We start from the raw sequence: 15,530 nt of genomic DNA on the forward strand, positions 1-15,530 counted from the left end.
GAAAGGGTGGGTTTATTTATCTGTTATAAATGTGATAAATGTGAATCTCTCCCTTTCCTTCTTTCCTTCCTTCCTTCCTTCCTTCCTTCCTTCCTTCCTTCCTTCCTTCCTTCCTTCCTTCCTTCCTTCCTTCCTTTTGTTGCATCGAGCCCAATGAATCCACCAGCTAACTCTTCAGCCAATTCCAGTAATGATGGATGTGATTAAAAGGTTGCACATCTATTTTTGCGATAATGCGTCTGAAAGTGATGCTCTTACTGCAGTGAAATGAGGCTGAACACATACATCGCCTCCACCTACATGCATTATAGGAGAGAGTGCAATTGTTCTATGTATATATCTGTATTGTTCAGCTCAGCCATTTGTCGGGTAGTTAGAAGTGAGGCTCTGCTCTGCCAGAGGGATTCAGAACATATTGCCTGGCAGGTGGAGTCTGCTCAGATGCATTGGCTGTTATTTCAGCAATGACAGGAAACATACATCATATGAGTTGAATGCCAGCAATATATTCTATGATATCCTGATGAGAGAAAGAGAGGGAGAGAGAGAAAACCTCTCTGACCATCTGGACATTTTAAAGAAGCTGTGAAGACATGCCGAGTTAGTCCATCTTCTTGATAACCCACAGACTGAGTATCCTCTTGAGCTGAAGCAACGTAAGCTTAATTTAAAGAAAATAATATTTTCTTTATCACCTGTAGGCTTCAGTATGTGGGGAGAATTTCTAAAGTATCACGACATCTAAGGTCATGCAATCATCTAGAGCTTTGTAGGATATTTTAACCTCTAGAACTATGAGCATCTTTCATTTATAGGGTTTATGAATCTTTCATTTGAACCGCTACTTGCAATCTTCCAACCGAAAGCTTTTTATATGTGCCACAGACCTCTTTTCCCCCTATGGCTTCAATTCATGCACATTGCAAGCCTGAATCTGATCGGATCACCCATTCAAATCAGATGGCCAATTCAAATATAAGCATTTTGAACTGAATCGTACATTTGAATATGTTCTTACCTGATTTGCATATCCCTCATAATATCAACATGCTGTGAGCTGACCCCTATTAGCTAACGCTGAACAGGTATCTTCTCCCGAGATAAGGTTAATATGCAAGGTTTTTGATTGCCTATGGATGTGGCAAATTGATGGGCTGTTTTATGAAGAGTATATTGAAGGTTTGGCTGGAGATCTTCCATCCCTTGTATCTTTTCTTCCTAGGTTTACATTTGCATTTTTTAATTCAAGCTAGAGAAGAAATGTGGGGGCTATATTCACATTTCCTTTGAAGCCTATTTGATTTAAGCTCTGAGTGCTGGAAGGGAGGCGTGCTGGTGCCATCTCAATTTGCTTTTTAAAGGCACTTTTGATTTCTCCCAACAGGCATGGATTAGCAACAGCTGTAGCAATGATGGGGAAAGTTTTATGTGAGAGTCTAATAAGGGTCAGGCGTCTCCAAGGACACCTTTGGCTTTTAATCTGCTCCATGGCCAGTCCTGTGCCAGATTCCTTCAAGGCCCGTATAAGAACACGGAAACTTTACTAAGCTAGCATAGTTCAGTGCTTAAGACGTTAGACCTGGACAAGCAAGATTTAGGTTGAAGTCCTACTTGACTGCAGAGCTCAGTGGGTAATTTAAATTTAACACATAGGATTGTTCTCATGGGGATAAAATTAGGGAGTTAGTTACCAGTTGAGAGGAATCAACCATGGGAGAACAGCTTCATCTCGTGCTTGGGAGCATCTCTGAGGCATCTGGCTGATTATCGTGAGAAACAAAATACTGCACTTATTTATTATTTCAACTTATTTTTCAAAGCATCAGAGGGCAGGACAAGAGACAATGGATGGAAACTACTCAAGGAGAGAAACAACCTGAAATTAAGGAGAAACTTCCTAACTATGAGGACATTGTGGGTGCTTCATCACTGGAGGTTTTTAAGAAGAGACTGGCCAGTCACTTGTTTGAATTGATACAGGGTCTCCTGCTTGAGCAGAGGGCTGGACTAAAAGACCTCATCCCTTCCAGCTCTATTCTGATTGACTAAAATGAGCCCTGCTCTGATGCAGCAGGATGATTCTTAGTTTCTTATGGGATTTGAATGTCACGAGGGCAGTGAGGTTGACATCAAACTAGGACGACTGCCAGATTTATAGGGGAGATCAGTCTGTTCCTTAAATTTGCAGAGATGCTATTTCATTCCCATCTATATCCCGCAAAGCTGTTCAAATGTTTCCGAATGGCCCTTGGTACATTTGGTAGAGCAGCAGGTTATCTTCCCAGCACAATTCTTTGATGATGGCCAACTACTCCTGCTGGTTTTTAAGCTGACATCTTCTCACTTGCATGGCTCAGTGGGAAATCCCAAGACTGCCCTTATTTGACATGGGTTGCAGGAAACTTCACAGCCTTGGAGGAATTGCCAGACTCACCCACAAATGTCATAGCAGCCAAATGCTCACTGTTTCTTTGGTGGCAGAAAGTCCTGGTTATTTTTCAGTATCAAGAATCAGCTCATTCTTCTGGGCATGAGAAACCCAATTACTTTGTACAATAGGTAGCAGAAAACCCTCGGAGTTTGTGTGTGTGAACGTGTGGGAGTGTGTGTTCGTCCTTTGAAGCTTGCCAGCTCTCCATTTATTAATCTGAAATAGGTAAAAACTGCATATCGACTTCAATACATTTTATATCTTTTTCAACTAAAGAAGCTGGCAGAGATCAAGATAAATATCCACATTGGGACCCTGCAGTAAAAACAAAAAGCAATTTTCTAGTAGTAGAAGAAGAGGGAGAAGGAGAGAAAAGAGAGAGAAGGGGAGGAGGAGGAGTGAGGGATAGAGAAGAAAGAAGAGGAGGAAGGAGAGAGAGAGAGAATGAGAAGGAGGAGCAGGAGGAGGACAAAATGGAGAAGGAGGATGTGGAAGGAGAAAGGAGAGAAGAAAAGGAGAAGGAGGAAAAAGAGAGAGCAGATAAGAAAGGGAGGAGGAGAAGAAAGGAGAGAGAGTGAAGAGGAGAAGGAAGAAAAGGGAGAAGGAGAAAAAGAGAGAGGAGAAGGAGGGGGAGAAAGAGGAGGAGGAGGAAGAGAAAAAGAACAAAAGGAGAAGGAAGGAAAGAATGTCTATGGCGATTCTCAATCAGCCAGGTCACCAGTTGTAATGTAGTAATGTAATGTAGTAATGTTCAGCTCTTTATTGGGGGAGAACGTACTGAGGATCAAGGGCTACCTGGCCTCCTTATATACCCGGCCAGGGAGGCGGCCAGCCAATGGAGATGGCCCTAGGTTTCCCGCCAAAACTAGGTTTCCCGCCAAAACCGTCCAGGCTACGCCCCCTGGTGGCTGTTGCTATGCAGATGCCTGCATTGGATACATAACACCAGTGAAGGTTTTCACAAGCAATAGTGTTGTCAATGGAATGGCTTACTATTTTGGTGGGACAAATTAAGGAGGTGATTGGTAGAGAAGCCAGTAAGGCACCAGGCTAGAAAACAGGAGTTCTAGTCCCGCCTTAGGCATGAAAGCCAGCTGGGTGACTTTGGGCCAATCACCAGGAGACTGAGAGTTCTAGTCCCGCCTTAGGCATGAAAGCCAGCTGGGTGACTTTGGGCCAATCACCAGGAGACTGAGAGTTCTAGTCCCGCCTTAGGCATGAAAGCCAGCTGGGTGGCTTTGGACCAATCACCAGGAGACTGAGAGTTCTAGTCCTGCCTTAGGCATGAAAGCCAGCTGGGTGCCTTTGGACCTATCACCAGGAGACTGAGAGTTCTAGTCCCGCCTTAGGCATGAAAGCCAGCTGGGTGACTTTGGACCAATCACCAGGAGACTGAGAGTTCTAGTCCCGCCTTAGGCATGAAAGCCAGCTGGGTGACTTTGAGCCAGTAACTCCCTCTCAGCCCAACCTACCACGCGGGATTGTTGTTGGGAAAATAGGAGGAGGAAGATGTGTTGGGTATGTTTGCTACCTTGAATTATTTGTAAAAAATAATAAAGGCAGGATACAAATAAAATAAAATATAAATAAATAAATATCAAACTTTGCCCATTTACATATCCATGCCCATATCCACACGAGGGGTGGGGGAGAAATTTGTTCTAGAAATTTTTTGGCTACTCTCTCTTATTTTGCCATCAGGAATATGGTTTATTTATTTATTTATTTATTTATTTATTTATTTACTTACTTACTTACTTACTTACTTACTTACTTACTTATTAGATTTCTATACCGCCCTATTCCTGAAGGACTCAGGGCAGTTTACAGGGCAAAGTTAAAAACAGTTAAAACAGTACAAAGGTTAAGATAAAGTTAAAATTAAAATAGGATTAAATAACAATAGCCCAAATTTAAAATTTAAATTTAAAAATTTAAAACCCCTCAGTCCAGGCCAGATAAATCAAACAACCAGGTTTTTAGGTCCCGGCGAAACGAACGAAGGTCGGGGGACGGTCCGGAGTTCCACAGGCAGGTCGTTCCACAGGACAGGCGCGCCCACAGAAAACGCCTGTGGGGTTGGGGTTGATAGGGACTCGTTGAATGTTTCCAAGCCCAAAATAGAAAAATGAGAAGCCCTCGTGTACCTTTTAAAAGCAATAGAATTTTAATAATGTGCCAGAGCAAACAATTGACAATCAACTTACAAAATACAATAAACAAAGTTCTGCTTCTTTTTCTTCTTCTTCTTCTTTTTCTGGATTTGTCAGTCAGGATGCCAAATTGTGAGCAGTCCGCCTGTTCAACACCAATCCCTGTTTCCCCCAGGGAGTGGATGCCATCTCTGTCTTCACACACACACTGAGGAAATCCTGGCATGTTTCGTAGCATTCATACGAGGAACTCTGTGAAATGGAAAAGAAAACAGCTCTTTCTGTCAACTTGTCACCAGTATAAGCCCTTCATTTCCATCCGACTGATAAAGTTTAAAACTGTGCTTCTTCAGCACAGAATATCATGAGGACAGAATGGATAGACCCCCCAGCAACATGGTAGAATGCCAAAATATTTAATGGAATATTAAAAATTTATTCAGACAGTAAAGCTTGCATGACAGCTTCTCCTTCTTCATTTTCTAGGCAGTTACAGTCAAATGATCTAAAAAAGACAGTCTGAGTAGAAACATCTACACTAAAACCAAACAGGTTAACCAATAAAAACACGCGGTCATTGAAATGCTTAAAGAGGATTAATTAAAACACAACTGAAAGTCAATGAAAAAGCATGGAAAAATAGAAAAGTCTTGAATAGAATAGTGCTGGAAGGGACTTTGGAGCTCTTCTTGTCCAGCCCACCGCTTAAGCAGAAGAACCTATACCATCTCAGACAAGTGACCATGTAGCCTCTTCTTAAAGACATCCAGTGATGGAGCGCCCACAATTTCTGGAGGCAAGCTGTTCCACTGGTTAATTGTCCTCACTGTCAGGAAATTTCTCCTCCATTCCAGGTTGCTTCTCTCTTTGTTCAGTTTCCAACCATAGTTTCTTGTCCTGCCCTCTGGTGCTTTGGTGAATAACGTGACCCCCTCTTCTTTGTGGCAGCCCCTCAAGTACTGGAATACTGCTATCATGTCTCCCTTATTTCTTCTTTTCTTTAGACTAGCCAAACTCAAGTCCTGCAACCGTTCTTCATATGTTTTAGTCTCCAGGACTTTGATTATCTTAGCTGCTCTTCTCTGAATTTTTTCCAAACTCTCAACATCTTTTTTCTGATATGGTGATCAAAATTGGCTATAGTATTCCAGCTGTGGTCTTACTAGGGTTTTACAAAGCGGTACTAATACTTTGCATGTTCTTGATTCTATGCCTCTGTTTATACAACCCAGGATTGGATTAGCTTTTTTGGCTGTCCACTAGGACTCCAATGTTCCTCTCACAGTTATTGTTTTTAAGCCAGGTCTTCCCCAATCTGTACTTGTACCTTTGATTTTTTCCTACCTAAATGTAAAAGTTTGCTTTTTTCCACATTGAAACTCATTTTTTGGATAGGGCCCATTGTTCAAGTTTGTCAAGATCTTTTTGGATCCTGAGTTTGTCTTCTGGGGTGTTGGCTACTCCTGCCAGTTTGGTGCCATCTGCAAATGTGATGAGTTCCCCTTCAATTCCCTCATCTAAGTCTTTGATGAAGTTATTGAAGAGTACTGGACCTAAGACTGAACCTTGTGGTACTACTTACTTTTCTCCATGTGGATATAGTCCCGTTGAGGATTACTCGTTGAGTATATTTTGCCAGCCAGCTACAGATCCATCTGGGGGTGATGTTGTCTATTCCATCTTTTCCTAGCTTACCAAGGAGTAGATTGTGGTCTACTTTATCAAATGCCTTACTGAAGTCTAAGTATACTACATCCACAGCATTTTGCTGGTCTATTAGTTTAGTCACTTTATCGAAGAATGAAATAAGATTGGTTTGACGTGATCTGTTTTTAACAAACCCTTGCTGGCTACTAGTTATAACTTTCTTTGCTTCTAGTTGTTTGCAGAAAACCTTGTTTTTCATTATCTTTTCTAGGATCTTTGCAGGTATTGATGTTAAACTGATTGGTCTGTAGGTCCATTTTTCCCCCTTTCTTGAAGAAGGGAACCACATCACACCTTTTCCAATCCTCAGGTACTTCTCTGGTGCTCCAGGATTTTTGAAAGATATGGGGCAATGGTTCTGAGATAACACCTGCCAACTCCTTCAGAATTCTGGGATGTGTAGCCATGCTTGTTTCTTCTTGAGTTTCTTGTTTTTCTTTTTCAGTGGTATTGTGCTGCTCTGGGCTTTTATGATCGCATTTTTCAGAGTTTCCCATGCTTCTTGGGTTGTTTTCCCCTTTACAATTTTGATCCGTGGGATCTTTCTTAGGTTCTCTCTGAGTTTGTTAAAGTCAGTTCTTTTGAAGTTCAAGACCCTGGTTGGATTGTTTTCTGTTGCTAGTGTTTGCGTTATATTAAATTCCAGTATGACGTGGTCACTTTCACCCAAGGTTTCAGCAACTTCAACTCTCTCTATCACTTTTTCTCTATTAGTTAGAATTAAGTCCAGTATGGCTTTACATCTAGTTTCCTCCTCCACCTTTTGGATGACAAAGTTGTCACCTAGGTTGGTTAGGAATCTGTTTGATCTCCCGCTCGCTGCAGAGTTTGTCTCGCAGTTGATATCTGGATAGTTGAAGTCTCCCATTACTATTGTGGTATGCTTCCTACATATATTTGTTAACTGGTTGGCAAAGAGTTCATCTATTTCTTCTGATTGGTTCGGTGATCTGTAATATATACCTATGGTAATATCACTTTCCCCCCCTCTTTTATATTGACCCATATGCATTCTGAATGGATTATATCTTTGATCATGTGCGTTTCTGTAGATATGTAGTGTTCTCTTACACAAAGTGCAGCTCCCCCTCCTCTTTTTGTAGACCTGTTTGTTTTGTACAATTTGTATCCACCCATCAGTCCATTCTATTCATGGCTTTCGTCACATCAGGTTTCTGTAATACCAGCTATGTCATACCCTCTCTCGTGTATTATTGCTTCTAGTTCACCCTGTTTGTTCCTCAAGCTTTGAGCATTTGTATATAAACATTTAAGACTTTTATGCCTGTCCGTAAGTATGTTTCCTGCATCTCCTGAATGTTGTTTGAGTTTTTCTTTTTTCTCATCTCTGCTCACCTCATTGTTTGATTTGTTTTCTTGGGATTTATGATTGGTTTTGGGTTATAGAGATTCTGAAGATTGGTCACTCACCCCTCAATTTTTAATTTAAAACCTTCCTGATGAGTTTGGCCAGTCTTTTTCTGAGTACATTTTCCCCTGTTTTTGTGAGGTGGAGCCCATCCCTTGCCAAGAGTCCTTCGCAAAGGAAATGCAGTCTGTGATCCAGAAAACCAAAGTTTGCTTGGCGACACCAACCCTTTAGCCAATGGTTTATTTCTAGAATTCTTTTTTCCCCTCTATGGGTGTTGGCCTTTCATTGGAAGTACTGATGAGAACACTACTTGTGCTCCTAGCTTCTTAACTTTATTGCCTAATTGTTTGTAATCTCTCACTATTGTACTCAGGTTCTATGTTGTGTCATTAATCCCAATATGGAGGAGAAGGAAGGGGTAGTAATCTGTAGACCTAATTATTTTGGTTAGGTTCTCAGCCACATCTTTGATTTTTGCTCCAGGGAGACAAAATACCTCCCTGGATTGTATTGACCTTGACTTCATGGTTCAGAATAGAAAGATAGGAATTGATTTAAACAACAGCAAAAATAATAAGACCTATGGCTTTTATGAGGTTAGATCCCTGGAAGCTAAGTAACATCTAAAAGAAAAAGAAAACAATATCTTACTTATGAGAGTCCTCTTCAAAAATTTCTGAAATATGTATGCTGTAAGAGTAAGCAGAGGGAAGGGAAAGCCATGTGGGAGAAACAGACCCACTGTTGATATCTCAGAATAGAATAAAAGTTTAAAATTGATTATTATCCTTACGTCTATGGAGATTCTCAATCATCCAAGTCATAGTTGTTCCAAAGCTGCTTTTTCAAAAAACAATTGGACTTTCTTGTTGTTTTTTTTTTCTTTGAAAACATTCTGAAGAAGCTTCTTAGAAAAAAGAAGAAAAGACTGGACAGCCATCTATCTGAAACGGTATAGGGTCTCCTGCTTGAGTAGGGGGTTGGACTAGAAGACCTTCAAGGTCCCTTCTGGCTCTACTCTGATAATGTTTTGAAAGGAAATAAATGCAAGAAAGTCCAGTTGCCTTTTGGAAAAGCACCTTTGAAACAACTATGTTCCCAAAAGCACCTTTGGAACTATTATCCTTATGGTAAAAATTCCCAGATCCACTGTGCTGCAGATAGTTTATGGCACCAAACAGTTTGTTAACATTAATTTTTCTCCATAGCAAACTCTACTACTTCTCTCAAAAGCTTTTAAAGTGTGGTTTTGAATAAAAGCTGTTTTGTTCTTTTTTGAAAGCTGCATATAAAAAGTGGTTGTCAGCAATGCCACCCATCTCCCAAATGGGGACATTCATGTTTTAAAAACCTGCATTGTAGCAATTTGTGAAACAAAGAAGAGTATCAGGGAAATTTGCATTAAAAGAGCATTTCTGAGGAAGTTAAAAAACTATATATATTAAAGGAAGTTGCATTCAAGAGATTTATATTTAAGTCTAAAAAATCTAAACCAGAATAGAAATAGGGTGTGGAATGAGTCCTTTTCTTTTTTAAAAAATCTAGTAAAAACTCTAATGGACTAGAATATAGCTTTTCTAAATTAAGCATTTTTTTTCTTTTTGAAGTGTTCAGTTGCATTAGATCAGGGGTGTCAAACTCAATTTCATTGAGGGCCACTTCAGCATTGAGAATTGCCCTCCAGGGGCCAGGTGGGTGTGGCCTACTAGGTGGGCATGGCCTACTGGGTGGGCGTGGCTAGAGTGCATATGGCCTACTTTCATATTCTTCTGAAAGTAATTATGGAGGGATCTAGTATGATTTCAGTTCAGGGTTCTCACTACCAGGCTCAAAGTATTCTTTGGACATATTATGCTAAGATTCAACTCTCTTGAAAAGGCTCTATGAAAGAGAAATAGAAGGAATGAGAAAAAGATGTGCAGCAGCAAGATGGATAGACTGTTATAGTGGTGATGAATGCACTATTGGAAGACCTAAAATATCAGATTAGGGACAGATCAATATAGAGAAGATCTATGTATATGATCACTAAGAGTCAACACCAACTTGATGGCACAATTAGCATATAATCCATCTATCATTCTAGACTAATCTATCTCAAGAGATTATTCCAAAGTATTAATCAATCAATCAATAGTATTTACGCAGTCAACAATCAGCAAAAATTTAAAAGTATTGGTACTGCCATTGAAAATCAGCAGCTCCTGGATTTAGTTCCCTTCCCTCCCAGAAATATGGGACCACCACAAATTTCTCCACCCATGTTGGGCCAGTTCAGATGGCAGCATGCACTCCTGCAGATACCCAGATGCCAAGGCATACATGAATTGGTACATCAAAACCAGGGTAAGGTCCACAGTATTAATTGTAAATGTGTGCTCAGTGTTAACACACCAACTGGTATATTCTGGACCAGCTGTGGTTTCGGAGTAGACTTTAAAGGCAGTCCTGTGTAGAGCACATTGCGGTAGTCTGACCAGTTGCTATTGGAGGTATCTATAATCAGGTCCTCCTCCACCAAGTAATTCACCAGCCAAAGATGACCAAGTCCCCCTCCTCCAAGTTCCACTTGCTGCTGAGTAGGAGCCATGTATACAAATAGAAACTGGGTGCAAATTACAGTAAGGGTGTAAAAGGTTGTTTTGTTTTGTTTTTTTTAACTTTTTACGACCCTTTAATTCTTTTATTTTGGGTGTAGTCATGGTGGCTGAATGGAGCTGAGTGTTTACTGTCTGGATGCCCTTCCTGACGCCTATGTAGAGTTCGCAGCAGATTTTTTTTCTCTTTGCGCCCTCATAGAGAAACATCTGCTACTGTATAGGATCGAACTCTTAACCTTCCAAGTGGGAGGCGAGTGTCTTTACCTCTGGGCCACTGCGCTTCTCTTAAGGGTATAAAAGTATAAAGAAAAGAAAATAATTAAAGGAAAGAATACTAAGAAAATAAAGGCAAGGAAGAAACCCATACAGAATCTATATTCATGGATGCTCGTGCATATGTAAAAGTTCTCGATTACATATTTCAGTGAATGGTATACTCCGTGAATAATAAACTCCAATAGGTAACTCAGTAAGTTGCTAATATTATATATATATAATGTCATAATAGTATATCATTATAAAAAGCCTCCGCAAGATCAAATAGGCACCCCACCGTCTCCCATTTGAAAGAGGACTTCAGAACTCTGAAGCATTCAGAAAGGAAGAATAGATTGTCATGGAACTACCACCCCTTTTCCTCCCTCCCTTTTCTTCAGAAAAGAAATGGCTTTTATAAGGTTCATCCAAGAACCCCTCCCCACTGCCAACCTTTTTGGCTGAAATGGCAAGGCAGGAATGCCTCATTGGTTTCAGATATTAACTGTGGTGTTGCAAACACAGCCGGTGATGGTGTGACAAATCGTGTTATTTTTTAAAAAAAAAAACCGCAGATGAAAAACACAGCTTTCTACTTCTCTCCATGTCACTCATCTTCACTAGCCCAGGCCCCGAGAGGGCTAGAAGAAAAAAGGTGCCCTACGGCGCCATCTGTTTCCGCCAGTTTCTACTTTGGATACTGGCTTTGCATCTGTTGAGAAGACAAAGTGGTGCTTGTAGATTTGTGCTGAAGAAATCGTTGGTTTTCCCCTATGAGTTTATTAACTATTACAGTTACCATGATAGAACCAAAGCAAGTGCTATTGCTGAGTCAGGTGGACATATTTTGCACCCCAAAGATTCGGGGATTTTAAACCCGAACAACTCTAGGTTTAGCTGAGAAAGACTCTGGTCTGAAAACCTGCCACTTCTGACAAATTCTAAACAGATTGGGTGTCTAATTTGAAAAATGTGGCTGTTGTTGAAGCATAGTGTGCAAAATGTACTCTGCCTGAATTCCAGTTGAGCTAAGATAATTTCCAAAATTAATTCTGGAGAATTAATTGACCTCCCTTTGTGAACAGAAGGATTATCAACCTCATCAGTATTACAAGGGAATTTTATGAACATGCAGCAAGGAGGGAGTCTAATTCATATCATTCTTACTTGAGGTCAGAACTAGAGAATGGTGTTCCTATATTATACAATAAATTTATGCCGTTAGTTCTCCAAATCAAAATCAAATTAAAGCCATTTTTTTCCTCCCTGCCTTAAAACAACAGAAACAGGGGTCATGCAATGAAGTTGAATGTAAAAAGATGTAGAACAGAGGAAAACAAAGCTTTTCCACATAGCCCCTTAACTGATCTATGGAATTCAATACTGCAAGACAAAATGATGATCACTAACTTTGATGGTTTTAAAAGTGAGTGGGGAAGTGCAGGTGATGGACAACAGGTCAGGCAAGGGGTAACAGTCTTAAAGATTCTGTATTACTTCTAGGTCACAGCTTATGCACCTTCAAATATCAGCTGCAAGGAAACAACAGCAAGAGAATGGTACTGTATATCTGGATCTTCTTTTTGCAAACACCCAAGGATACTTAGTGAGCTGTTTTGAGAAAGAAGATGTTGGTTAGGATGAACCTAGTTCAGATCCAAAGGGTTGCTCTTATGTTCAATATGAACATAAGAAAAATCACAAAAAGATACAGGAGTGTGAAAGGCTTAAAAGGAACTATGACTATTGACCAGTGTTTCTCAACCTTGACATATTTAAGGTATATGAACTTTAATTCTCAGATTTCCCCAGCCAGCATAGCTGGGAAATTCTGGGAGTCAAAGTCCATACATCTTAAATTTATCAAGGTTGCCTATGAAAATGTGAGACAAGCGGTGTAGCCTTCCTTAGAATCTGGGTAGAGGAAATGATGTTTCAGGAGGAAGATTCAGGGCTACTGCTTGCTGCTCGAAAGGCCTTAATTTAGCCCCTTAAAGACTTCCAAAATCAGGTACTGTATGGGAAGAAGGATAAAGCAGAATTTCTAACTCACTTGCAGTTTTTGAGAGGAAGCTAAGTTTATTTATTTATTTATTTATTTATTTATTTATTTATTTATTTATTTATTTATTTATTTAAATTTTTATACCGCCCTTCTCCCGAAGGACTCAGGGCGGTGAACAGGGCATATCATAAAACTACAAAAATACAAAAGTTAAAAAAGAATTAAATTATTGCCCACAGTAAAAACAATAAAAAATATATATAAATATTAAAACCCTAAGTAATTCCCCATCAGGCCAGGCCAGCTTGTTCAAATAAATGGGTCTTTAACCCGCGCCGGAAGGAGCGGAGATCCGGTGCCATCCGGAGCTCAACCGGCAGCTGATTCCACAAAGCTGGAGCGCCCACAGAGAAGGCCCTCCCCCTGGGGGCCACCAGCCGACATTCCCTGACCGGAGGCACCCTGAGGAGGCCCTCTCTGTGGGAACGCACGGGGCGGAGGGGAGTCGACGCCGGCAGCAGGTGGTCCCCGAGGTATTCCGGACCCATGCCATGTAAGGACTTAAAAACCATCACTAAGACCTTGAACCTCACCCGGAAGACAACTGGTAACCAATGCAGCTCGCGGAGCAAAGGTGTAACATGGGAGTACCGGGAAACTCCCAAGACAACTCTCCCGGCCGCATTCTGTACCAGTTGGAGCCTCCGAGTGGTCTTCAAGGGAAGCCCCATGCAGAGAGCATTGCAATAGTCAAGACGAGAGGTCACGAGCGCATGAGTGACCGTACACAGGGCATCCCGGTCTAGATAGGGCCGCAACTGCCACACCAGGCGAACCTGTGCGAAAGCCCCCCTAGTCACGGCTACTACATGATCTTCTAAGGTAAGCCGTGCATCTAGGAGGACTCCCAAGTTGCAAGCCCTATCTACGGGGGGTAAAGACTCACCCCCCATAGAAAGTGATGGAACATTTTGAATGTCCCGGGATGCCGGAATGTACAGCCACTCAGTCTTGTCAGGGTTGAGTTGAAGTCTGTTCCTCCCCATCCAGACCCGAACCGCCTCCAGGCAACGGGACATCACAGCGAGGGCATCACTGGGGTGGTTTGGGGTCGAAATGAAAAGTTGGGTATCATCAGCATATTGATGATACCCAACTCCAAAACCACGAATGATCTCACCCAGCGGTTTCAAAAATGGACCCTAATTTATCAGTTTCACTTTAGAAAAACTAGCATAGGTAGTCTGGAATTTCCAGGTCTCTGCACATGCTTAAATAAATAAGAATTTCAGAGACATCCTTTTCTTGAATTAATTTTCTGAGTACAATCATTATTTTAGAACACTATAGTTACCATATTGAGACATGTGGCTTGGGAATAATGTTTGAAGAGTAAGTTGTTTCTGATAGGGAATCTAATTTGCATTGCTCTAGGTTAGCTGAGGCACGTATACATACACATATACACAGTGAGAGATAAACTTACACACACATGCTCTACATTATCTAGTAGCAATTGGATGTCTATAACTATCCCACCCAGGTTGCATTTGACCATCTCGCAGAAGTGATTTTGACTGGCACATCAGATGAAAGAACAGCTTTGGAAACAGGAGCCTGTGTGGCCCTGAAGATTTTCTCTTGGCTTATATTTCTGGCACCTTATGGCACTTCTTGACAGTTTTGCAAAATCTCTGAACAAGGATTCTCTGGCCAAACAGAAAGCTTTGCTATATGTCTTTGCCTGCATCCTTCAAAATACTGAAAACCAGACCCAATCTTGGATTCCATCTAGATTTTTTTTTCCTGATACATTTGGAAAAAGGATTAGAAGAATGGGACAAAAACCTCTTCTTGTGTCAGAAGGATTGCAGCTTTGGGTTTAACAATGGAGAATGCATTATATTGTTTAAATGATTATTATATGCTTTGGCAGCAGGGGCTGTTTGCTGAAATGTGATTTTAAAAATTCAACAGCAAAAACAAATCTCTAAGGTTTTGCAAGAGTTTTGTACTCTTATTTTGCTTTCATAAAACCAGAATTGATACTGATCATTTAGACCAATGATGGTGAACCTTTTAGAGACCGAGTGCCCAAACTGCAACCCAAAACCCACTTATTTATCGCCGGGTGCTGGGTGGGCATGGCTGTGGTGGTCATGGCAGATTGGGTGGGTGTGGCAAAGGTGGACATAGTCACCTCAATGTTGCTCGTGGGGAGGGACACCTGTGGGGAGTGGGCAGGGATGGATAAGATCCAGTGGGTCTCTGGCAGGTGGGGCGGTAAGCAGGAGACTCATCCTGCAGGGTGAGGCAAGGCAGGGCGGGGGTGCCATTGCCATGGGGCAAGGCAAGGGCTGGGGCACAAAGAAGCCAGCTAGCGCACAGGGGCCGACGGTATCTGTCAGCAGCCACAGCCTGCCGGCCCCTCGACCAGCATACTCTAGGGCTCCGCAGCCCGCCACCAGCAGTTCAAAGAAGCCGCCTCTGAGCTGGCTGGCCAGCCAACAGCTGAGGAGGTGATGTAGTGGGTCGTGCCCAGGAAAAGGAGAGCATGTGAGGCCAGGAGGGATGGGATGGGGGGGGAGAAGGAAACCAGCCGTGCCGGGATGCATCTGACCACATGGGACTTTGGTGGGTTAGCGGGCGGCTGCTTGAAGACGGACGGTTGCCATCTCTGGGGCATGGTGAGTGTGCCCACAGAGAGGGGTCTGAGTGCTGCCTCTGGCATGCATGCCATAGGTTCGCCACCACTGATTTAGACTGACCCTTTGCTCAATGAATTTGTTGTAGTACTTCATCTCTCTCTAGACTCATGTATTATCTGTAGTGATTGATTTCACTATCAACCTACTGTGGGAAGGAAGGAAGGAAGGAAGGAAGGAAGGAAGGAAGGAAGGAAGGAAGGAAGGAAGGAAGGAAGGAAGGAAGGAAGGAAGGAGAATAATATTAGAGCTGCTATTAATCCATTTTCAAACAAATGATGGAAATTTTTTGCTTTCTCTCC

The sequence above is a fragment of the Vipera ursinii genome, assembly GCF_947247035.1.
Source record: "Vipera ursinii genome assembly, chromosome: 1".
Taxonomy (NCBI): Eukaryota; Metazoa; Chordata; class Lepidosauria; order Squamata; family Viperidae; genus Vipera; species Vipera ursinii.